Source organism: Adiantum capillus-veneris, chromosome 8 (assembly GCF_014529385.1).
Source record: "Adiantum capillus-veneris isolate H3 chromosome 8, ASM1452938v2, whole genome shotgun sequence".
NCBI lineage: Eukaryota > Viridiplantae > Streptophyta > Polypodiopsida > Polypodiales > Pteridaceae > Adiantum > Adiantum capillus-veneris.
Window position 1 is genome coordinate 159,890,480 of NC_140938.1, and position 27,034 is coordinate 159,917,513.

Below are 27,034 nucleotides of genomic sequence, written 5' to 3' on the forward strand. Positions count from 1 at the left end.
ATGAAATCTCTTCGAGAATGGGTTCTTGAGAGAGTATTGATGAAGGTAGCCTCTTGGCACTACGAAGAGTGTCCATTACATGTAAGACTGTGGATTATCCAGGCTATCCTCTTGCCATGTATACTGTACTATATACCTCTCCTCGATTGGACAGAGAAATCCCTACATCCCTTCAAGTCTGCCCTAGCTTGATTCTTGTGGGGAAAGAAAAAAGTATATGCTGCTCCTATTGCCTGAGACTGCCTCACCATGCCTATGAAGCATGGAGGATTGGGCATACTGAATCTTACAACACATGAGCATGCTAGGAGAGGGCCTCTCATGCAACATATGGTACAAAGAGATACCTACTGGTCCCTATGCTTATGGTACCTCGTCGACTGCTCCGTGGTATATTTTCATGGCACTTGGAACATTACATCATGGGATAAGCTTTTTACTGCAGCACCCATTAAAACTGGGTTCATTGTGTCGCAAATGCTGATTACATCTTGGAAGATTATTACCTCTAAACTCCAGTGGAATGGCCGCCAGTGATACACAAGGAATCCGTTAGGAGCTGAGAGTTTCTTTTGGAGCCATGTATTTCAGAAACCACCAGCAATGCTCATTGGAAAAAAATCCCTTTCTATGTTCAAAAAAGGCATAGTACAAATTAGCCAGATTATGGATGCTAGTCACATTCCAAAGAGTTTCTTGTAGCAAGAAGGGAATTTAGACTCGGCAATGGGCTTAGGATAGCTTGGAACCATTTATGCGCGTTGGTTCACCCCTTACCTCATATCGCTTTGGTCAATGTAGAGGATAGACACAAAGACTGGCAGCTACCCTCTTCACATGCAAGTTGGTGTTCATGCAAAACAGATAAGGTTTATGCTGCTCTCCATATTGAGGTTGATGTAGCCATTAGGTGCAATCAATAATGTTCTATGTCGCAAACTAATGACTGGTGGATTAAAGTACTTGCAAGCTTGTGGATGATTCGATCGCCATTTAAGCTTAAGGTATTTATGTTGAGGGTAGTGATGGGAGCTATCCCCTCAGCCATGCTTATGCTCAAAAAGGGAACTGGAACAAGAGCCTACAGTGTATGTCATAGAAACGAAGAAAAATTTGGAGTGAAAGACCCCACCTCAAAGCTTCAAGAAGGGATCAGAGAATTGGACAAGCCTCAACTAAACACTAGGCCTGTACCTTTAAACAAGGTTGGAGAATATTGTGAGGGAGAAGATGGAAACACCACGCTACCAGTAGAATTCCAAGGAGTAGTTTCCAAAGCTATTCTTGACAATGGAGCAGGAGTCACTATTGCCACCAAGGAAATCTGGAAAAAATGGGGAAAACCAGCTTTGAGAGCTACCAGAATGAAATTGCAACTGGCAGATGGGTTCATGGAAAAGCCTCTAGGACTCTTAGAAAAAGTAATTGTCACTTCGTGCGGAATCGAGTATGAGCATACATTTGCAATAGTGGATTTCGACAAAAAGAACAATTACGAGATCATCTTGGGAAGACCATTCATGCAACAATTAAAGATGATCCAGGATTGGGGTTACAACCACATATACCTCTGACATGGCGAGACCACAACCAAAATACACCTAAAAGACCATAGTTACAAAGATGTTAACTAGACACCAGTGGAAGAGTTTGATTCAGCTACATTGGCAAAGTCCGAAATCCTAGCATGGTTAGGGCAACAAAAAGAGCTATGGATGTGTGGAGCTTCACATTGTGTGAGCTTAAAATGAGAGTAATGCATCTTAGAAAGAGCTATTGAGGACAAGGATTATATTAACCTTTTCCTAAAGATGCCCTAGAACCTCTGGAATGGGAACACATACTAGAAACACTGGATGTCTGTACCATTACAGATAGCCCAACGACAAAATTTTGTGATAAGGATGGCTATGATGTGCTACCCTATTATATGGTAAGCCTTATACCAGGAGGAGATGAGATTGTAGAACCACCAGGACAAGAAGAGTTTTATAACTCCTCTGAGCATCTGGAGGTGAATAACGATGTAGATAACGAGTGTTCAGATAGCTCAAGCGAGCATGGGGAGAAAACAGCAAATACACGTTTTATGATTTTGCCAATCAGCACCCTAGACGCCAAGAACGCTATAGAAAAAAATGAGCAGAAAACAAAATGAGAGAGAACCCTATGCCCATGATGAAAGACAAAAATCGCTATCTACTGCTTGTCAAAGCAGAGGATTGTGTAAAAGACCAAATATCAGGAAGATTCTCAAAAGTGCGAAGGGAAAGAATGTAAGAGGAAATAAAACAAGTACGGAAAGCTAAAACAGAAACAAAATCAAAAAAATCTCAACAAGAAAAAACAAAAGACCCAGAGTGGACCAAATTGGAGCGTAAAAAGAAGTACCGAGAACTAAAACGGTCATTACGAGAGGTATGGACTATTGAGGGAGAAAGTGATGGTAAGGAGGAGTTAGAAAAAGGAAACATGAATGTACCATCACACTATCGGAAATTCACCATCCAGGACAGAAAAATCATAATGACACCACCAGTCAAGGAAAGAATAAACCAAGAATCTTACGATGGGCTGGAAAATGCAAAACGGATAGACCTTGCTAAGCCAGGCGAAAAGCCTCAGCCTGTCTATATCTCAACTGATTTAGAGCCTGAAGAAGAAGAACTGCTAACACAACTTCTCAAGAAGTATAAAGATGTGTTTGCATGGTCCTACAAAGACCTCAAAGGAGTTGATCCATCGATATTCCAACATACAATTCCTTTGAAATGAGATGCCAAACCTAGCAAACAGTGTCCTTATACATATAATGACACATTTGCTAAACGAATCAAAGAGGAGATTCACAAGCTGATGGATGCTGAATTCATCTACGAAATCAAGCATACAGATTGGGTGTCACCCATTGTGGTTGTCCCCAAAAAGAATGGAAAGTTGCATGTGTGTGTGTGAACCTCAAAAAGGTAAATGAAGCCACCATAAGGGATAATTATCCCTTGCCGATCACAGAACATGTACTTGAGAGGGTGGCCGGGAAACGGGCTTATTCCTTTCTAGATGGATTTTCAGGGTATAACCAACTGGCAATTGCAATAGAGGATCAACACAAAACAACGTTTGCCACAGAATGGAGAATATATGCATACTGAGTTATGCCTTTCGGCTTAACTAATGCCCCAGCTACCTTTCAAAGGTTAATGGCGCATGCATTCAAAGAATACCTGAGAATATTCTTAGAAATATACATGGCTGATCTTTGTGTACACTCTCTTCTACGAGAGGAACATATTGACCATTTACTAAAGATATTCGAGAAGTGCAGAACATATCAAATCTGTCTTAACCCGGAAAAGTGCATCTTTATGGTTAGGCAAGGCCGCATCTTAGGACATATTGTCTCAAGAAATGTCATAACCACAGACCTAGATAAAATCAAAGTCATAGTAGACTTGCCCACGCCTACTAATGCGAAACAAGTGCAATCCTTGATGGGACGTTGCAGAAAGATTCATATATATGTATGCAGTCATTGCACAACCTCTGTATCATTTGTTAGTCAGTTTCGACTAGACTGAGGAGTGTGAAACTTCATTCCAAAAGCTTAAGGAAAACCTTGTATCAGCACCTGTACTTAAAGCACCAAATTGGGAAAAGATATTCCAGGTTCACATTGATGCATCTGCATATGCAATTGGGAGTATTTTGGCTCAACCTGGAGACGGAACAATGGATTTTCCAGTTTGTTATTCAAGCCGATAGTTAAATAGTGTAGAGAAGAACTACACAACCCCACTGAAAGAGGGGTTAGGAATGATTTATGCTGTAAAGCAATTTCGACATTATTTGCTTGCAAACAAATTTGTGTTCTTCACAGATCATCAAGCTCTTTTGTATCTGGTAAATAAACCATGCAATACCAGGAGAATTGTACGCTGGTTTACTATATTTCTAGAGTTTGATTTCACAGTGGTGGTCAAAAAGGGTGAAACTCATCTACGGGCGGATCATCTTTCAAGACTACAAAACGTGGAAGCTCCTGAAGGAGTAGATGATGACATACCTGATGCGTATCTTTTCAATATTGAAATGATACCCAAATGGTCTCAGGAAATTGTTAGCATTCTTTCCTTTGGAGTTAGATTTGATAACAAGGAAAACAAATCTAAACAACAAACAATTCAACAAACAAAAAACTTCCAGTTGATTGCAAGACAACTATATCATCTAGGCTCGGACCAGATTCTACGACTATGTATACATCCGGAGGAATTTGAGTGTTATCTTGAAGAATCACACGTCTAGGATTGTGCATTTCATTGTTCAACAATGAAAACACACCAGAGACTGAAACAATTAGGAGTGTATTGGCCAACTATGTATGCTGACACACATGCTTATGTTAACAATTGTACTATATGTAGTGCCAAACAACCAGTGGATCATGCGACATTATTTCAGGTAAAAATTGCACCTGCATGGAGTCAATATATCATTGATTTCTTAACCACAAGGATATTTTCTAAAAACATAACGAAATCAGAGAAAAGGGCTATAGAGCTGGAGACTCGCGACTTTAATTTAATTGGGAATCAACTCTATAAGAGAGGAAAGGACAATCAACTTAGAATCTGTGCAAGTGAAAGCGAATACCTGCTGATTCTAGAACACGCACATGGAGGCATAAGTGGAGGACATTTTTCAGAAGGTGATAAAACGGCAGGAATATGGTGGCCTACATTGCATATGGATACTGAGGAGTTTGTAAAGCATTGTGACACATGTCAGCGCACCACGGTGCCGATAAAGAGAGATGAGATGCCGCTACGGCCAATGATGGAAGCAAGGGAATTTGCAAAATGGGGCATTGATTTTGTGGGGCCTATTTCACCCCCTGCATATCACACCCATACCCAATTTATCGTTGTGGCTATGGACTATCTCACAAAATGGGTTGAAGCCAAGGCAACACAAAAAGCAGACGCAAGAACCACTGCACAATTTTTGTATGAGAATGTCTTTGTACGATACGGATTGCCAATAGAAATTGTTACTGATCGAGGAACACATTTTCTTAATGAAGTCATTGAATATCTGCTAGAGGAATTCATGGTCATACATAGAAAATATGCTCCATATCATCCACAAGCAAATGGACAAGCTGAGGCCACAAATAAAACACTATGCACTGTTTTGACTAAAATTGTATCAGAGTCAAGGACAGACTAGGATCAGCAGTTACACTCAACACTATGGGCATACAGGGTAGCTTACAAAACATCAATAGGAACAACACCATACAACATGGTGTTTGGGCTAAATGCTATATACCCATAGAGTTTTTAATACCAACTCTACGAGCAGCGAAACGCTTAGAATGGACAGAGCATGAGCTCTCTTCAAGAATAGATGATCTTGAAAAGCTGGATGAATTTTTCTTGAGAGCTGTAGCTTTGATCTATGCTAAAAAGAAAAGACAAAAATAGTTTTTTGACAAGCATGTGCGCACAAAAGCGTTCAAAACAGGTGAATATGTACTTGTTTATACCTTGAAGCAACATGCCAAGAAACTTAAAAAGCGAGGGATGGGACCCTTTGTGATTAGTGAATTATCACAAACTGGAGCTGTCAACCTTGCTACATTAGCAGGTGAAGAAATGCCAAATTGGATTAGTGGGTGTCAATTAAAGAAATATCATCTACCACTAACACAGGATATGCTTCAACAAATCCATCAAGAAAAACAACGGATGAAGGAGAAACAGAGGGTACGAGAAGAAGCGCAAGCAGAAGAAAAAGTGTAAAGAATGAGGATGCAAGAGAGCTACACAAGACAAGCACAAAGCACACAGAGATGGAAAGCTTCTTCTTCTTCTTTACAGAAAAGAGAGTACAAAATGACTAAGTGCTAAAGCTGAAAAGTAGCACATATGTACATGCGGTCACTGAGTGTGAACTCGCTAGAAGCGTACTAGGCTGGCACTATAAGTGTAGTCCAGCTGTAGAATCACTGGCAGAGATCCTCCGTGTCGATCACCTAACGCGCCAGTGAGTAAATGCCGTAAGCGGCCAAGACCCGTAGTGGATGCCAGCTCAAGGTGTAGAGCTCGACATCTCAACACTCCCCCTCGAGCTCTGCATGTCGCAGAGTCCAAGCATAGTCCGGAAACGTCGAAGCTTCTCAGCTCCGAGGGCCTTGGTAAAGATATCCGCTATCTGCTCCTCTGTGCTGACGTAGACCAAGTCGATGCCGCCCGCCAACACTCGCTCTCGAACGTAGTGGTAATGGACCTCTATGTGTTTGGTCTTGGCATGGAACAATGGGTTCCTAGCCAACTGCATGCTGCTGAGGTTGTCACAATGGATGAAAATCTGCTGGTCCACCTGCACTCCTAAGTCCTCAAGTAATGTGCGTAGCCAAGCTACCTCGCACGCCGCAACTGCTGCACCTCTGTACTCGGCCTCTGTGCTTGATAAAGCAACCGTAGGTTGCTTTTTGCTGCTCCAAGTAACAGCAGCACTCCCAAAAGAGAACATGAAACCACTCGTAGATCTCCTATCAACAATGCTACCTGCCCAATCTGCATCTGTATACCCATACAATGCTAATGGTGCATTTGCTGCATAGAACAATGCGTAGTCAAGAGTACCTTGCACATACCTAAGTGTGCGTCGTACTCCATCCAAATGTGGCTTCCTCGGAAGTTGCATGAACTGACTCTCCAAGCCTACTGTGTAGCGCAAGTCTGGCCTCGTGATAGTCAAGTAGATTAGACTACCCACAATCTTCCTGTACATGTTGACATCCTCAACAACATCACCCTTCTCTGCACTCAGCTTTGCATTCACATCCAAGGGAATAGAAATTGGCTTACATTCAGCCATACCATACTTTGACAACATGTCCAAAGCATACTGTCTCTGTGATAGCCATACACCCTCTGGAGTCCTGATCACCTCAATGCCAAGAAAGTAGCGCAACTCGCCTAAATCTTTCATTTCAAACTCCTGTTTGAGAAGACCCTTCACATGGTCAATCTCCATAGCATTGTCACCAACAATAATAAGGTCATCTACATATATGGTAATGACCACAATCCCCACATCACTCTCACGTACATAGAGTGAATGATCAGCATGAGCTCTCCTAAAACCAATATTGACAAGATACTTGGCAATCCTGTCATACCATGCTCTAGAGCCCTGCTTCAAACCATACAAAGCTTTGAGAAGTCTGCATACATAATCTGGGTAACCTGGATCGACATAACCAGGTGGCTGATCCATATACACTTCCTCTTGCAACTCACCATTCAAGAAGGCATTCTTTACATCCATTTGATGCATAATCCATCCTCTAGATGCAGCCACTGCTATGACAGCTCTCACTGTCGTCATCTTTGCCACTGGAGCAAAGGTCTCCTCATAGTCTATGCCATACGTCTGTGCATAACCCTTTGCGACCAGCCTTGCCTTGTGACGCTCAATGTTACCATCAGCCTTATGCTTGGTTTTATACACCCATTTACAGCCAATAGCTTTCTTGCCACTTGGCAATGGCACCAACTCCCATGTGTCATTTGCTTCCAATGCAGCCATCTCTTCATTCATTGCATCATCCCAATGCACATTTCTAACTGCATCCTCAAAACATGTGGGCTCCACATCCTGTATCACCTTAGCCATGTAGGCTTGGTGATGCGCTAGATACCCATCATAAGTCAATTTCTGAACTGGATTTCTGACTCTATTAGATCTGCGCGGTCCTGGGTCACTCCTATGCCCTCTAGCATCTTCTTGTACTTTCCTTACACCAGGTGTCCTGACAGCCGGAATTCCAAATTCCTCATCAAGACTTTGTTCAGAACCATCTGAATCCATGTCTACATGTGAAAAACCTGATGATGCATCAACCATAAAGGGAGGTTCATCAACCTTTTCCTTTCCTTTTCGTGATACATTCCCTGTACCTGTTGGTGGAGTAACCTGCATACGTAGTCTACCATTCCATGGTTTCTCAACAGAGCCACGAGAAGAGGACTCTTGTGGTCCACTCAAAACCTGTGACTGTGGCCTCACATTTTGTACAACCACATCATCTTTTACATCAGCCCCAATAGTGCCATGTGCATTACTGTACTAGCTGCTCATCTCATCAAAGACTACATCTCTGCTCACTCGTAATTCTCGTGTAGTAGGATTGTAGAACCTGTACCCCTTTTGTTCTAGGGAATATCCCACAAGAATACATTTCTCTGCTTTAGGATCCAATTTCCTACGCAACTCATCTGGTACATGCACGTAAGCTATGCAGCCAAACACTTTCAAGTGTGCCAAATCAGGCTTTGTACCTATAAACTTTTCCTTAGGTGTTACATCATGCACCGCAGCTGTAGGTGTCCTGTTCATAATGTACACAGCTGTATTTACAGCTTCAACCCAGAAATGATGAGGCATGTTCTTCTCATTCATCAATGCACGTGCAACCTCTGCAATGTGCCTGTTTTTCCTTTCTGCGACCCCATTCTGCTGTGGAGTATATCTGCATGTAAACTGCCTGTGTATACCATGCATTCGCAGAAAATCTGAAAAATCATTGGAGAAGTACTCTCCCCCTCCATCTGACCTCAATGTATTGATTTGCATATCTGTCTCCTTCTCAATCATGACTTTGAAGTCTTGAAAGTGACCAAACACTTCACTTTTGTTACGCATGAAGTAGACCCATACTTTCCTTGTATGGTCATCAATGAAAGAGACATAATACCTGCAACCATGTATACTTGCAGTATCGGTTGGACCCCAAACATCTGTGTGCACCACCTCAAGTGGCTTTTTACATACATTGCGCTCATGTGGAAATGAGCCCTTTGACTGTTTTCCAAACTGGCATGCTGCACACACTTTATGCATACCATCCACCTTGAATTTGGGCAAACCTTTTACAATCTATTTTGATTGCATGCTGCGCAATCTCTGTTCATTGACATGGCCAATGCGTTTGTGCCAAATGTCAACATCAGCCACAACACCTGTGCCCTGTGCAAATAATGCAGCTTTTACCTCAGGCATGTCTACATTCAGCGTAAACATTCTGCCCACACATTTGCCCTCTGTGATCAGCTTACAGCCATTCTGGAAATCTTCTACATAACAGCCATTTGGATTGAAGCGAACCTGCAAACCCTGCTCAACCATTTGTCCAACAGAAACAAGATTCTTTGTAATGTTTGGGACATGAAGTACATCTGCTAAGTACTTTGATTTCCCACTCTTCGTATTTAGAGGTATGTCCCCTACATGAGCAATGGGGTGAGCTGTGTCATCTCCTGTCTGCACATAGCCTGACACATCTGGTTTGCGCATATCGCTAAACCACTCCCCATGAGACGTCATGTGATTAGAGGCACCTGAATCCACATACCAAACATCATCTTGGGTGGAATTCTCTACAGTCATTGTATTCATTACATGTTGCATAACAAACATGCGCTCGTTTTTGCTGTCATCTGCATCTCTGCTAGTAGATGCATAGTTGCCCTGTTCTCTCTTTCTACTTGCTTTTCCCTTTGGACAGTCACGTGACATGTGACCTCTTTCACCACAAGTCCAACATTCTCTACTATCTGGAGTATGTTGCTGCCTACTTGATCCTGCACCACGACCTCTTTGACTCCCCCTGCCTTGAGACTGGTTTCCCCTGCCACTTGTATTGTTTTGATTTGATTGACCTTCCAGAAATTGGCCCCTGCAACCCCTTGGGCCTCGACCACGACCTCTACCTCTACCTCTGTTGGAGTTAGAATAGAAGGCCTGTTCAGAATTATTTCTGCCATGAGAAGAAGATGTGTCAAGGTTCTTCTCCTCAAGAATAAGCATAGAAATCAAATCTTGGAACACGGGGATGTCGTCTCTTGTATTCATGGAAGACCTAAAATGTACATACTCATCTCCTAGACCATCCAAACATGCACAGACAATGTCATCGTCTTCCACTGAGACTTTAATAGATCCAAGAGCCTCAATGATACTCTTGATCTTCAAAGCATAATCATTGATGGAGAGGTTGTTCCTCTTAACGTGATTTAGCTCTGACTTTAGTTGAAGCTTCCTGGCCTTGGTGTTCACCTCGAACACTCTGCCTAAGTTTTTCCATGCAATGGCGGGGGTTTCAGCATCCTGTAGATAGCCCATCATGCCATCTGTGATGCTCATAGAAAGCCAATACATCACTTTGCTCTGGCCTTGTTGCCAGTCCCTCAAAGCTTTCCTTTGTTCTGCTGTAGCATTTGCCTCGGGAATCTCTGGTTCCTTTTCATTGTCTCCTTCTACATAGTCCCAATAACCTTTTCCTTTTAGGAAATTTGTTATTCTGAACTTCCATGCAGGGTAGTTATTTTTCTCAAGCTTCTCAGTAACAATCTGACTGAAACCGTCAGACATCTTGAAGCACTAAGACAAAATAGCTGCAATCTGCAAAAACCTGCAAATCTGCTGAACCTGCTATCGTGGTTCCTGTAACGCTTTCTACACTCAACGAGTGTCCACAATCAAGCGTACATACAACCACTGTACTTGTACAGTAAATCTCTGTATACTGCACTTTGGAGACATGTTCAGAAACAGAGATTGCGAACGAAGGGATTGTGATGCTCTTGCTCTCTTAGCCTCTCTTGCCTGCACTAGGCTCTGATACCATGTAAAGAATGAGGATGCAAGAGAGCTACACAAGACAAGCACAAAGCACACAGAGATGGAAAGCTTCTTCTTCTTCTTTACAGAAAAGAGAGTACAAAATGACTAAGTGCTAAAGCTAAAAAGTAGCACATATGTACATGCGGTCACTGAGTGTGAACTCGCTAGAAGCGTACTAGGCTGGCACTATAAGTGTAGTCCAGCTGTAGAATCACTGGCAGAGATCCTCCGTGTCGGTCACCTAACGCGCCAGTGAGTAAATGCCGTAAGCGGCCAAGACCCGTAGTGGATGCCAGCTCAAGGTGTAGAGCTCGACATCTCAACACTCCCCCTCGAGCTCTGCATGTCGCAGAGTCCAAGCATAGTCCGGAAACGTCGAAGCTTCTCAGCTCCGAGGGCCTTGGTAAAGATATCCGCTATCTGCTCCTCTGTGCTGACGTAGACCAAGTCGATGTCGCCCGCCAACACTCGCTCTCGAACGTAGTGGTAATGGACCTCTATGTGTTTGGTCTTGGCATGGAACAATGGGTTCCTAGCCAACTGCATGCTGCTGAGGTTGTCACAATGGATGAAAATTTGCTGGTCCACCTGCACTCCTAAGTCCTCAAGTAATGTGCGTAGCCAAGCTACCTCGCACGCCGCAACTGCTGCACCTCTGTACTCGGCCTCTGTGCTTGATAAAGCAACCGTAGGCTGCTTTTTGCTGCTCCAAGTAACAGCAGCACTCCCAAAAGAGAACATGAAACCACTCGTAGATCTCCTATCAACAATGCTACCTGCCCAATCTGCATCTGTATACCCATACAATGCTAATGGTGCATTTGCTGCATAGAACAATGCGTAGTCAAGAGTACCTTGCACATACCTAAGTGTGCGTCGTACTCCATCCAAATGTGGCTTCCTCGAAAGTTGCATGAACTGACTCTCCAAGCCTACTGTGTAGCGCAAGTCTGGCCTCGTGATAGTCAAGTAGATTAGACTACCCACAATCTTCCTGTACATGTTGACATCCTCAACAACATCACCCTTCTCTGCACTCAGCTTTGCATTCACATCCAAGGGAATAGAAATTGGCTTACATTCAGCCATACCATACTTTGACAACATGTCCAAAGCATACTGTCTCTGTGATAGCCATACACCCTCTGGAGTCCTGATCACCTCAATGCCAAGAAAGTAGCGCAACTCGCCTAAATCTTTCATTTCAAACTCCTGTTTGAGAAGACCCTTCACATGGTCAATCTCCATAGCATTGTCACCAACAATAATAAGGTCATCTACATATATGGTAATGACCACAATCCCCACATCACTCTCACGTACATAGAGTGAATGATCAGCATGAGCTCTCCTAAAACCAATATTGACAAGATACTTGGCAATCCTGTCATACCATGCTCTAGAGCCCTGCTTCAAACCATACAAAGCTTTGAGAAGTCTGCATACATAATCTGGGTAACCTGGATCGACATAACCAGGTGGCTGATCCATATACACTTCCTCTTGCAACTCACCATTCAAGAAGGCATTCTTTACATCCATTTGATGCATAATCCATCCTCTAGATGCAGCCACTGCTATGACAGCTCTCACTGTCGTCATCTTTGCCACTGGAGCAAAGGTCTCCTCATAGTCTATGCCATACGTCTGTGCATAACCCTTTGCGACCAGCCTTGCCTTGTGACGCTCAATGTTACCATCAGCCTTATGCTTGGTTTTATACACCCATTTACAGCCAATAGCTTTCTTGCCACTTGGCAATGGCACCAACTCCCATGTGTCATTTGCTTCCAATGCAGCCATCTCTTCATTCATTGCATCATCCCAATGCACATTTCTAACTGCATCCTCAAAACATGTGGGCTCCACATCCTGTATCACCTTAGCCATGTAGGCTTGGTGATGCGCTAGATACCCATCATAAGTCAATTTCTGAACTGGATTTCTGACTCTATTAGATCTGCGCGGTCCTGGGTCACTCCTATGCCCTCTAGCATCTTCTTGTACTTTCCTTACACCAGGTGTCCTGACAGCCGGAATTCCAAATTCCTCATCAAGACTTTGTTCAGAACCATCTGAATCCATGTCTACATGTGAAAAACCTGATGATGCATCAACCATAAAGGGAGGTTCATCAACCTTTTCCTTTCCTTTTCGTGATACATTCCCTGTACCTGTTGGTGGAGTAACCTGCATACGTAGTCTACCATTCCATGGTTTCTCAACAGAGCCACGAGAAGAGGACTCTTGTGGTCCACTCAAAACCTGTGACTGTGGCCTCACATTTTGTACAACCACATCATCTTTTACATCAGCCCCAATAGTGCCATGTGCATTACTGTACTAGCTGCTCATCTCATCAAAGACTACATCTCTGCTCACTCGTAATTCTCGTGTAGTAGGATTGTAGAACCTGTACCCCTTTTGTTCTAGGGAATATCCCACAAGAATACATTTCTCTGCTTTAGGATCCAATTTCCTACGCAACTCATCTGGTACATGCACGTAAGCTATGCAGCCAAACACTTTCAAGTGTGCCAAATCAGGCTTTGTACCTATAAACTTTTCCTTAGGTGTTACATCATGCACCGCAGCTGTAGGTGTCCTGTTCATAATGTACACAGCTGTATTTACAGCTTCAACCCAGAAATGATGAGGCATGTTCTTCTCATTCATCAATGCACGTGCAACCTCTGCAATGTGCCTGTTTTTCCTTTCTGCGACCCCATTCTGCTGTGGAGTATATCTGCATGTAAACTGCCTGTGTATACCATGCATTCGCAGAAAATCTGAAAAATCATTGGAGAAGTACTCTCCCCCTCCATCTGACCTCAATGTATTGATTTGCATATCTGTCTCCTTCTCAATCATGACTTTGAAGTCTTGAAAGTGACCAAACACTTCACTTTTGTTACGCATGAAGTAGACCCATACTTTCCTTGTATGGTCATCAATGAAAGAGACATAATACCTGCAACCATGTATACTTGCAGTATCGGTTGGACCCCAAACATCTGTGTGCACCACCTCAAGTGGCTTTTTACATACATTGCGCTCATGTGGAAATGAGCCCTTTGACTGTTTTCCAAACTGGCATGCTGCACACACTTTATGCATACCATCCACCTTGAATTTGGGCAAACCTTTTACAATCTATTTTGATTGCATGCTGCGCAATCTCTGTTCATTGACATGGCCAATGCGTTTGTGCCAAATGTCAACATCAGCCACAACACCTGTGCCCTGTGCAAATAATGCAGCTTTTACCTCAGGCATGTCTACATTCAGCGTAAACATTCTGCCCACACATTTGCCCTCTGTGATCAGCTTACAGCCATTCTGGAAATCTTCTACATAACAGCCATTTGGATTGAAGCGAACCTGCAAACCCTGCTCAACCATTTGTCCAACAGAAACAAGATTCTTTGTAATGTTTGGGACATGAAGTACATCTGCTAAGTACTTTGATTTCCCACTCTTCGTATTTAGAGGTATGTCCCCTACATGAGCAATGGGGTGAGCTGTGTCATCTCCTGTCTGCACATAGCCTGACACATCTGGTTTGCGCATATCGCTAAACCACTCCCCATGAGACGTCATGTGATTAGAGGCACCTGAATCCACATACCAAACATCATCTTGGGTGGAATTCTCTACAGTCATTGTATTCATTACATGTTGCATAACAAACATGCGCTCGTTTTTGCTGTCATCTGCATCTCTGCTAGTAGATGCATAGTTGCCCTGTTCTCTCTTTCTACTTGCTTTTCCCTTTGGACAGTCACGTGACATGTGACCTCTTTCACCACAAGTCCAACATTCTCTACTATCTGGAGTATGTTGCTGCCTACTTGATCCTGCACCACGACCTCTTTGACTCCCCCTGCCTTGAGACTGGTTTCCCCTGCCACTTGTATTGTTTTGATTTGATTGACCTTCCAGAAATTGGCCCCTGCAACCCCTTGGGCCTCGACCACGACCTCTACCTCTACCTCTGTTGGAGTTAGAATAGAAGGCCTGTTCAGAATTATTTCTGCCATGAGAAGAAGATGTGTCAAGGTTCTTCTCCTCAAGAATAAGCATAGAAATCAAATCTTGGAACACGGGGATGTCGTCTCTTGTATTCCTGGAAGACCTAAAATGTACATACTCATCTCCTAGACCATCCAAACATGCACAGACAATGTCATCGTCTTCCACTGAGACTTTAATAGATCCAAGAGCCTCAATGATACTCTTGATCTTCAAAGCATAATCATTGATGGAGAGGTTGTTCCTCTTCACGTTATTTAGCTCTGTCTTTTGTTGAAGCTTCCTGGCCTTGGTGTTCACCTCGAACACTCTGCCTAAGTTTTTCCATGCAATGGCGGGGGTTTCAGCATCCTGTAGATAGCCCATCATGCCATCTGTGATGCTCATAGAAAGCCAATACATCACTTTGCTCTGGCCTTGTTGCCAGTCCCTCAAAGCTTTCCTTTGTTCTGCTGTAGCATTTGCCTCGGGAATCTCTGGTTCCTTTTCATTGTCTCCTTCTACATAGTCCCAATAACCTTTTCCTTTTAGGAAATTTGTTATTCTGAACTTCCATGCAGGGTAGTTATTTTTCTCAAGCTTCTCAGTAACAATCTGACTGAAACCGTCAGACATCTTGAAGCACTAAGACAAAATAGCTGCAATCTGCAAAAACCTGCAAATCTGCTGAACCTGCTATCGTGGTTCCTGTAACGCTTTCTACACTCAACGAGTGTCCACAATCAAGCGTACATACAACCACTGTACTTGTACAGTAAATCTCTGTATACTGCACTTTGGAGACATGTTCAGAAACAGAGATTGCGAACGAAGGGATTGTGATGCTCTTGCTCTCTTAGCCTCTCTTGCCTGCACCAGGCTCTGATACAATGTAAAGAATGAGGATGCAAGAGAGCTACACAAGACAAGCACAAAGCACACAGAGATGGAAAGCTTCTTCTTCTTCTTAACAGAAAAGAGAGTACAAAATGACTAAGTGCTAAAGCTAAAAAGTAGCACATATGTACATGCGGTCACTGAGTGTGAACTCGCTAGAAGCGTACTAGGCTGGCACTATAAGTGTAGTCCAGTTGTAGAATCACTGGCAGAGATCCTCCGTGTCGGTCACCTAATGCGCCAGTGAGTAAATGCCGTAAGCGGCCAAGACCCGTAGTGGATGCCAGCTCAAGGTGTAGAGCTCGACATCTCAACAAAAAGAACGTGTCATAAAATCTAATATCTAACCAACCCAAATGATTTTCTCATATTAAATTGATCACTTAATGTGGGAGAATAAACGGGAACAAGTGTTAAGATATAGATATGTGCTTATAGATCCATCTCAACACGGGGCCAATAGTAAAGGGGCCAAAATGGGAGATGGTCTATCAAGAGCAAGGCTAACCAATGGAGCATAAGACCTTAGGGTTATCTTCATTGAAGACCTCCAATAATGTGTGTAAAAGTCCTTTGACCTTAGGTAAGCTAGGGCTGAGCTTGAGGTGGGAACCTGGCCCAAGCTCAAGGTGCTTGACCTGCTTGAGGTGCTTGTCGTGCTTGAGGTGTTTGTCCTGCTTAAGGTGCTTGATTAAGGTGCTTGAGGTTCTTGACTTACTCCATGCTTGAGGTGCTTGACTTGCCGCTTGATTAAGGTGCTTGAGGTGCCTTGACATGCTTGCCTGAGATGCTTGTGGGAATACCCCTAGTCCAAGTGCTTTGTCATGCTTGATGACTAAGGTGCTTGAGCTCCTAAAGTCAAAAGCATCCCTACAAGAGGGGGGGTGAGCCCTTTTCCTAGGGATTAGAGAGAGAACACACACTTACACTCACAAGGGAAGCCCCAGCTTGAAGAGGCAGCAAGAACACATGTCAGGTCCCTACCCATGTTACCTTCATGTGTTGCTTGAAGCCTATTGGCTAGGCTTCAAAGGGGTCCAATGATAAATTACTTGAATTATGTAATTGTTTTTGCATTTATCAAGTCCTCTCTCTCTCAAAGGGGAAAGGGGGACACTTGTCCCAAGGCTATCCCTGTTGCTTGTAATGGCGCCTGCTTGTGATTGGCTATGTCTGGAGGGGTCCAATGAGCTTCAAGCATCAGCTACAGGGGGGGTCGACCCAAGCAAGCTAGGGGGGTGCTTAGGGGGTATACTCACCCACACACACTCACAAGCACTCTCATTGTGTACTATGCAAAGTGCAAGAGCTCCCTCTCCTTCTCCAAGCAAGTAGAGGTTGAGAGCCTACACCAACACTCTTGGCTATGGAGTGCAAATCCATCCAAGAGCCATGCTTCAATGCTTGAGCTTGCCATCTATTTATTCTTCATTACTATGCTATTATGTATGCTAGCACAAGAGTTATGATAAGTGAGGAACTAGCTCTTTCTCGTATGAAATGTTTCTTCTTCCTCTTCCCTACCCTCATTCCCTGCTAGCTCTCTCCACCTTCGAAGGTGTTTGAGGTATTGGGACTGAGGCTTGGTATAGTTAAAGCTTTCTTCAAGTTTAGGTTATGCTATGATGGTGATGCATGAAGCTTTCCATCTTCATTGCTTCACCTAGGTCACAAGGAACACAAAGAATGTATTGTAACAAGTCTCTCTTTATGGGGGAAATCATAATACAAATGCCTATTGGAGGGGAGACCGGCTCCACATAAATCCGGTCCTCAACTGTTGTCATGTTCTCTAAATTCTCTCTCTTGCAAAGGTATTGTCCATGCCAAGTTAACTAATTGCTATAATTATGTTGCTATCTTCAATTATGTCTACCCGCTATGCTCACAAAATCATTTCTTGAAAGTACTCTCATTAAATTCCGCTACTCTCAAATTGAATAGGCAAATTCCATTACATTGGTATCAGAGCATTTGGTTTCTCTTTTCTTGCTTAAGAAGAGAGGTCCTTAAGTAGCCTATAAATGGTTGATGTTGTTAATTATAATAGGGTAAGTGGAACTGGGATCTAAGATCGGTTTTGTTAAGCCCACTATGTGGGGGATGGTGCACACCTCGGGAGCTTTGGACTTTATAATGGAGTCTTTCTAGACTTGCCTATGGCTTTACCATTATTGAGCCATAAGAAGTCCGAAAGGAGCTAACCCTTGGCAACTCTGCTATGTTAGACCTACTCCTCTACTCTCTATAATTAACCACTTTGAGCCGTGGGTGTAGATACTTAAGAGCCGATTTTCAAAGGCTAAGAGGAGTGGCAACTAAGGTTTTGTATTGCCAAAGCATACACTAAGTATAAACATAAATTTTGTTAACATGGCTGACAATAATCAAGAGAGTAGACTGAACATTGATAGCTTTGATTTTGCACATGAAGGTGCTAATGATGATGCTCCCATGTTTGTGAATTATCTCGTCACTAGGTTGCAACAAGCTATGGGCAACCCTGTTTTGCAAGCCAAAGTTACTCAACAACTTCGTGCTTATGGAATTTCCCTTCCTCTCCCAGAGGAGAGAGAGCTTAGGAGGCCTCTTGAAGAGACCCCCAAAAGAAGACTCTCTCCCATTCGAGAGGAGGAATCCAAAGAGAAAGAAAGCAATGACAGTTTAAGTTCTTCTGAAGATGTGGCTCCACGACGACGGCGGTCTAGACGATCGCCTACTCCTCCCAAGAGGAAAAGAGCAACCTATAGTCCTTCTCCTCATCACTCTGAAAGGCAAGAGAGGAAACAAAGAAAGAAAAGGGCTAGGAAGAGGTCACCCTCTTCTCCTTCTTCTTCACGTTCCTCCTCTTCCGATGAAATTTATGGCTATTCTCCTAGAGAATACAAGAGGGGAGGACATCGCAAATCATTTCCTACATGGCGAAGGTCACAAAAGCTAAAGAAGTTCAAGGAGGGAGGAAAGAGTATCTCTTTTCTCACCTACGATGGCACCTTTGGTGCTACCGACAAAGTGTTGGCCTTCATCCAGCAATTTGATGCGGCCTTTGGGGACGAGGGCTTCACAGAGTCCTCCAAGCTACGCCATGTAGCTATGCACTTCCAAAAATCAGCTCGTCAATGGTGGGCTAGCCTTCGTGGCAATGGAGAAGCCCCAAAGACATGGAAAACTCTACGAGTTTCCATCATGAAGCAATTTCTTCCAAGCGATACTAAAGATAAAGTTCTTACCGAATGGCGCAGCTTGAAGCTTCTCTCTCATGAGTCTATCAACAAGTATGTAGACAAGTTTTGGGATTTACATCTCAAAGCTACTGTCTTTCAAAATATAGACTTTGCCGAGCAAAGACAGCAATTCTATGCGGGATTACCTGAAGAGATGGCCGAATACATCAACTCTCAACGGCCTGGTACTATTACCGAAGTAATCCATCACACCATGGTTGCTTCACGCATCAATTTCCATCAAGGGGCTAGACGTAATGTCAAGCCCATGGAAAACAAAGATAAAAATGATGCTAAGGGGAAATCCAATGCTCAAAATAATTCCCAAGGCACTTCCAACAACAACAACAACAACAAAAATTGGTCCAAGGAGAAGGGAGTTTACAAAGGTAAGAACAAACTCTCTCCTGAAGAGCTTGAAGCTTTTCGCAAGGACCATAAGTGTTTCAAGTGTGGAGAGCAAGGACATGGCTATCGTTCTTGCCCCAAGAAGAATACTCGCAATGAGACTCCTAGGGCTTCCACCATCGAAGCTCCAAAAGAGGATGCTCATTGCAAAGGATCATCACTCTCCTATGCTTGGGGAAAGGTAAGAGAGCATGATGCCTTCATCTTGTTTGACCCTGGCTCTACTCTCAACTTCATATCAATAGAGTTGGCCACCAAGTTGGGCATTCAAGCTTTTGAGATGGGAGATATAGTAACAGCTGATGCAGCTTTCAAGGGACAACAAGCCTCCGTTACTCCCTTGATTGGGAAGTTGAGGCTTCATGTCCAAAACTATGTCGACAAAGAAGACTTCTTCATCTCTCCTCTCCAACATCAGGATGTTATCCTAGGGGCACCATGGTTTGATCTCATGGCTGCCAACATGAAGTTTCCTGAAAGGAGAATTTACTTCACCTATAGGGGAAAGAACATGTATATAGATGCTAGTGAGCGTGGTCGCACTATTCCACTTGTAAATCCTCTTTCTTTTGATAAATCAATGAAGAGCTCAGTTTTTGCGTACATGATTTATGTCAAAGAGTCTCTAAAAGCTAATAATGTTTCATCAAATGAAAATGATAGGAATCAAGAAGAGTTAGACTTGTCTACTTTTCTAAAAGGATTCCAAGATGTGTTCATCGATGATATCCCTATGGACCTACCTCCAAAACGAGGGGATGATGACCATCGTATTGAGCTCCTTCCAGGAAGCTCACCGCCTAGCAAACCTCCTTATCGAGTCTCACAAGCTCAACAAGAGGAGATTATGAGGCAAGTACAGGAATTGGTAGACAAAGGGATGGTGAGGCCTAGTTCCTCTCCCTTTTGTTCTCCAGTCCTTTTAGTGCAAAATAAAGATGGTACATACCGTATGTGTGTGGACTATCGAGCACTAAACCATATCACTATCAAAAACAGATTTCCCGTGCCTCGGGTAGAAGATCTGTTTGATAAGCTACAAGGCTCTACCTACTTCAGTAGGATTGACCTTAAGAGTGGCTATCATCAAATAAGGATAGTGGATGAAGATATCCTAAAGAATGCGTTTCGCACAACATTTGGTCTTTATGAATATCTAGTCGTGCCTTTTGGCTTGACTAATGCACCAGCTACTTTCAATCGTCTCATGGAGAAAAGTTTTAGACCATATCATAAATTCACTGGAGTGTTCTTTGATGATATCATCATCTACTCCAAGTATTTGGAGGAACATAAGCAACATCTCCAAGTGATTTTTCAAGCCTTGAGGGAGAACAAAATTTTTCTCAACCAAAAGAAAAGTGAATTCTTCCTTCAAGAGATTCAATATCTAGGTCATATTATCTCTCACGATGGTATTCGTATGGATCCATCAAAGTTAGAGGTAATAAAATCATGGCCTAACCCAAGGAATCTACATGAGCTAAGAATCTTTATTGGTATGTGTGCATACTATAGACGCTTCATAGCAAAATTCTCTCAAGTAGCAGGACCACTACACGACTTAACAAAGAAGAACGTTAAGTTTGTATGGACTGCTAAGGAGCAAAATGCTTTTGAAAAACTCAAAGAGAAGCTTACTTCCCAACCAGTCCTCGTGCTTCCGGATCTCTCAAAACCATTTGAGGTCCAATGTGATGCTTGTGGTGATTGCCTTGGAGCGGTTTTGCTTCAAGAAGGGCATGCCATAGCATATGAGAGCCAAAGGCTCAATAGTGATGAACGAGTCTTGGGAATTTATGAGAAAGAGATTTTAGCTGTTCTACATGCCCTAGACACATGGAAGCACTACCTATTGGGGACTCCATTTATCCTACGAACCGACCACCAAAGTCTCAAGTATTTCATGACACAAACCAAGCTTTCCGACAAACAAATGAGGTGGGCAAATTTTCTTTCGCAATTCAATTTCCATATTGCTCACATAGCTGGTAATCACCATCAAGTTGCCGATGCACTTTCACAACAACCAAAAGTTAATGCGGTGTCTATAGCTACTCACAATGATCTATCCTCTATGATAGATGAGTATGCTACTGACCCTGACTTTAGAGACATAATGTCAGCTCTTGCTTTGGGGAAGAAAGAGGAACCATTCACCTTGCAGGATGGTTATCTTCTCCACGGCAATAGGCTATGTGTTACCCATTCCCTTCGTGAGAAGGTTATGTATGAATCCCATGCTCCTCCATATGCAGGGCATAGAGGTATTCAACCTACTCTCCGAGCAGTAGAGACGTATTTCTATTGGCCTACCATGAAAGTGGACATACAAGAGTATGTTTCAAAATGTGTAGTATGCCAAAAGACCAACTATGATAGAGGGAAGCAACCTGGATTACTCCAGCCATTGCCTATTCCAAATTCACCATGGGAGAGTATATCCATGGATTTCATCTTTGGATTACCCAAGTCTATCCATGGGAATAGAGGAATATGGACAATAGTCAACAGTTTTAGCAAGCAAGCACATTTTATTCCTGTCAAAAAGACTATTCAGGCACATCAAATGGCAACTCTCTTCATATCTCAGATTTTCAAGCACCATGGATTACCCACATCCATCGTGTCAGATAGAGATCCTAGAATAACCAGTAATTTCTGGAAAGGTCTCTTTGAAAATCTAGGAACAAGATTGAATTTCTCTTTGGCCTATCACCCACAAACGGATGGCCAAAGTGAGATAGCCAATCTTACGATACTCGATCTATTCAAGACTTATGTTACCGAAGTAGATCAACGCTCACAATGGGAAAAGTATTTACCTCTAGTAGAGTATGCCTACAATAATATTGTACATACTTCTACGGGGAAAGCACCTTTCGAGATCATAGAGGGAAGACCTAAAAGTCCCTTGCTACTCAAAGTACATGGGAAGATCTTCGCCGCCGATGAGTATAGCCGTGACCTACAAGAATCTTTTCAAAAGATTAGGGAGGCTATAGCCATCTCTCAACAAAGGCAAAAAGCTGTTGCTGATAAGAACAGAAGAGCCTTAATGTTCAAAGAAAATGATTGGGTGTTACTCAAGTTTCCTAAGGCTCGATTAAGGCAAACGACGGGCAAAAATCCTACGGGCCATCAAAAGTATTATGCTAAACTAGCAAAAAGATACTATGGTCCTTTCCAAATCTTGAAGCCCATCAATGAGATGGCTTATCAACTCAAGTTGCCCAACCATTGGCTTATACACAATGCCTTTCATGTAAGCCAACTTAAGCCCTACAAAGGAGAGCCACCAACTGAACCAATTATTGAAGACCCTCCCGAAGTTGAAGACCAAGAAGAGGTGCTACAACCCGAAGCTGTCCTTCGGCATGAAGACAAGGTACTACGACATGGTAAGATAATCCGACGGTAACTTATTAAATTCAAAAATTATCATTTTGAAGATGCTAAATGGATGCAAGGAGTACAACTTAAGGATAGTATGAACCTTTCAATGCTTACAATGCTACATTAGAGTAAGCAAATGTACAACTCTCTTTTAAATGACTCATGTTTTTGTCTTATAAGACTAATCCTCTTTTTAATTGTGCACAAATTTAACTAGTATGCATGCTTAGAATTATGTTTGTGATGACAACGTCTCTCAAACACCAAGTAGAATTTGTCACTCTACTTTGGAAGAATGAAATGTACTAAAGAGCAGACATGCTTGCGACAGCCATGTCTCCCAAGCACCAAATGGATTAGTCATCCATCTTGGAAAGATGTCGTAGGGTAAAAAAGGGATCCTCTACCCGCTAAGTACGATTGACTAATGACTAAGCCTTTATCTCTTCTACCTCATAGTCGAGGACGACTATGATTTCAAGAGAGAGGTAATGTCATAAAATCTAATATCTAACCAACCCAAATGATTTTATCATATTAAATTGATCACTTAATGTGGGAGAATAAACGGGAACAAGTGTTAAGATATAGATATGTGCTTATAGATCTATCTCAACACGGGGCCAATAGTAAAGGGGCCCAAATGGGAGATGGTCTATCAAGAGCAAGGCTAACCAATGGAGCATAAGACCTTAGGGTTAGCTTCATTGAAGACCTCCAATAATGTGTGTAAAAGTCCTTTGACCTTATGTAAGCTAGGGCTGAGCTTGAGGTGGGAACCCGACCCAAGATCGAGGTGCTTGACCTTCTTGAGGTGCTTGTCATGCTTGAGGTGTTTGTCATGCTTAAGGTGCTTGATTAAGGTGCTTGAGGTGCTTGACTTACTCCATGCTTGAGGTGCTTGACTTGCCGCTTGATTAAGGTGCTTAAGGTGCCTTGACATGCTTGCCTGAGATGCTTGTGGGAATACCCCTAGTCCAAGTGCTTTGTCATGCTTGATGACTAAGATGCTTGAGCTCCTAAAGTCAAAAGCATCCCTACAAGAGGGGGGGCGAGCCCTTTTCCTAGGGATTAGAGAGAGAACACACACTTACACTCACAAGGGAAGCCCCAACTTGAAGAGGCAGCAAGGACACATGTCAGGTACATACCCATGTTACCTTCATGTGTTGCTTGAAGCCTATTGGCTAGGCTTCAAAGGGGTCCAATGATAAATTACTTGAATTATGTAATTGTTTTTGCATTTATCAAGTCCTCTCTCTCTCAAAGGGGAAAGGGGGACACTTGTCCCAAGGCTATCCCTGTTGCTTGTAATGGCGCCTGCTTGTGATTGGCTATGTCTGGAGGGGTCCAATGAGCTTCAAGCATCAGCTACAGGGGGGGTCGACCCAAGCAAGCTAGGGGGGTGCTTAGGGGGTATACTCACCCACACACACTCACAAGCACTCTCATTGTGTACTATGCAAAGTGCAAGAGCTCCCTCTCCTTCTCCAAGCAAGTAGAGGTTGAGAGCCTACACCAACACTCTTGGCTATGGAGTGCAAATCCATCCAAGAGCCATGCTTCAATGATTGAGCTTGCCATCTATTTATTCTTCATTACTATGCTATTATGTATGCTAGCACAAGAGTTATGATAAGTGAGGAACTAGCTCTTTCTCGTATGAAATGTTTCTTCTTCCTCTTCCCTACCCTCATTCCCTGCTAGCTCTCTCCACCTTCGAAGGTGTTTGAGGTATTGGGACTGAGGCTTGGTATAGTTAAATCTTTCTTCAAGTTTAGGTTATGCTATGATGGTGATGCATGAAGCTTTCCATCTTCATTGCTTCACCTAGGTCACAAGGAACACAAAGAATGTATTGTAACAAGTCTCTCTTTATAGGAGAAATCATAATACAAATGCCTATTGGAGGGGGGACCGGCTCCACATAAATCCAGTCCTCAACTATTGTCATGTTCTCTAAATTCTCTCTTGCAAAAGTATTGTCCATGCCAAGTTAACTAATTGCTATAATTATGTTGCTATCTTCAATTATGTCTACCCGCTATGCTCACAAAATCATTTCTTGAAAGTACTCTCATTAAATTCCGCTACTCTCAAATTGAATAGGCAAATTCCATTACAGAACGCACTGCAAAAAGAAGGCTTCTAAGACAACAACAACAATGTGGATCACCATTGCGAATCAATGCCATTCGACTAACGGATTTTGATGAAGACACAGTGGAGCCAATAATTGCAGTCAAAGTGGATAGCAATCAAGTTGAATCAACGGCATTGCTTGATTCTGGAGCCCAAGCAAATTTGATCTCTTACAGATTATATAAACAGCTCAAACCCAAAGGTCAACTACATCCTACTCCACAAGTGCTGGAATGTAGTACATCACATTCGCTAAAAACAGTGGGCTTGACTATATTACATGTACAAATACATCAATATATTTACCCACACAAGTTTTATGTGGTCGAGGATGAAAGCACACAACACCCCATGTTGTTGGGACAACCTTGGCAAAAAGAGTATAATGTGCAGATAGATTGGAATGCTGAGGCAGTCAAAATTCAGCATACACAAGAACAACAGGTGGTAGCCTTTGCTCAGCAACCCCGGACAAACTAAATGGCAGCAACACAATCACTGGAGAAAGAACCAATAGAATGGGTGCCACTAAAGAACAACACCATACCCATGGCGAACAAACAGGGAACTGCCAACCATGTTCACTACAAACATAAAACAACCTTGATCGCAGTGCCAAGATCAAGGTTAGCAACACGCTACAAACAAGTATGGGTGCGAAAGGATAGAGGTGACATGGCAGACAAACCACAATACAACAGAAGAAGTCAACAGAAGCATACAGTTCAACCAAAAACCAAAGGAATAAAACAGATCTGGATCCCAAAGAGACTGCTCAGTAACAACTTAAATGTGACTCGCATTTGGATCCCGAAACCGAAGCAACAGGAACTCCCTTCAGTACAAGCAACATCGGAAGGCAGACACACACTACATATGAAACCGGCAAATTGATCTATATGGGTACCAATGAGCAGCAAAACAATGACAACCGCGGACGTAGCAATAAACCTACAAAAACCTCCAAAGCAAAGCTACAAATGGAAACCAAAAGAGACAAAATCTATGGCCAATCCCGCAACGAAAATTCTCTACAAGGAGACAACAACGGCCATATCGACAATAGCGACAAACCTAGCGATTTTTGCAAAAAAGACGATCAAATAGCGAGTGGTAGAGTTACAACTTTTACTTGAAAAGAAAATCTGCTGACCAAATCAACAACAAACAGGAAACCTCGACGATGAATGCCAATAAGCATCTTGCTTATACCCTCCTCTTGCACAACATTAATTTTTCCATGCATTGACCGAGTATGCATTATATAGGGCCACATTACACGGCCGACCATTAGCACGATTTTTTTAACCCATGCACGGCACATACATTGAGGTGATACCTTGTCATCCGGGAGGACTCCGGCTAGGAGGGGGGGAGGCATTCTCAAATGCGGACCCAATGGAAAAAAGAGCAAAAAAGGGCATGTTTTCGACTATTCTAAAGAGCCATCGGAATCGAAGAAAGAAAAGAAGGGAAGTGCACAAGTGCCGATCAAAGAAACCAAACCACAAAAAGCAACGCGGCTAGAGCGACTAATGGAAAGCTTCAGATCTAAAAGAGCACTCAAGGGAGATTTGAGCGAGTTGTGGAAGCCCTTCTTGGAAGCCATGTCGGGATCGTCTCAAAGGGTACACAGATCGATTTGAAGACTACATCAAGAATTTTGATATTTTATGCTACAACAAAAAATATTCTGAATGTTCCTTTCACAAAAGAAGAAGTCGATGAAGTACGACAACAAAAACTACTAGAAGAGCAGGAAGGCCAAGAGAGAGAGAGAGAGAGAAAGACAAAGGCGGACAGGGATTTCAAGAAAAAGCCAGCAACTCCACCATCAAGCAAGGAGTCTAGCCCACCGCCATCGCCACCTCCTCTTAGCCCTCCACAAACCCAACAAAAGAAGGATCTGAACACGAAGATTCTAAGCAGGAAAAGAGCCAAGAGCAAGAGCAGAAAGAAGAAGATGAAACAAAAGAGGAGAAGATGGATCCAGAAGAAAAGAACTTCAGAATATTTCTTAATCTATTAGCTACGAGGTATTCACGAGAAGATGCCGCCACTGTGGAATTTGAGCTGGCAAGCACAAGGCCCAAGGAAAATATGCAGATCCTGCGGTTAATGGAACTGAAAGAGATGGCCCACTGATAAAGCGGACCTACAACCACCTACCAATGACTAGGATGTGGTGATGCACAAGCTAACCGGGCTTAGAGCAAAATCATTGGCCACGGAGAGTGAGATTGCTAATCTCAAAACCACTG

The 27,034-nt window shown here is 42.9% G+C and overlaps 1 pseudogene; it reads left to right on the forward strand.

The window, feature by feature from the left end:
• LOC147453256 (uncharacterized) lies at positions 1-26,918 on the forward strand (annotated as a pseudogene).
• The last annotated feature ends 116 nt before the right edge of the window (positions 26,919-27,034 follow it).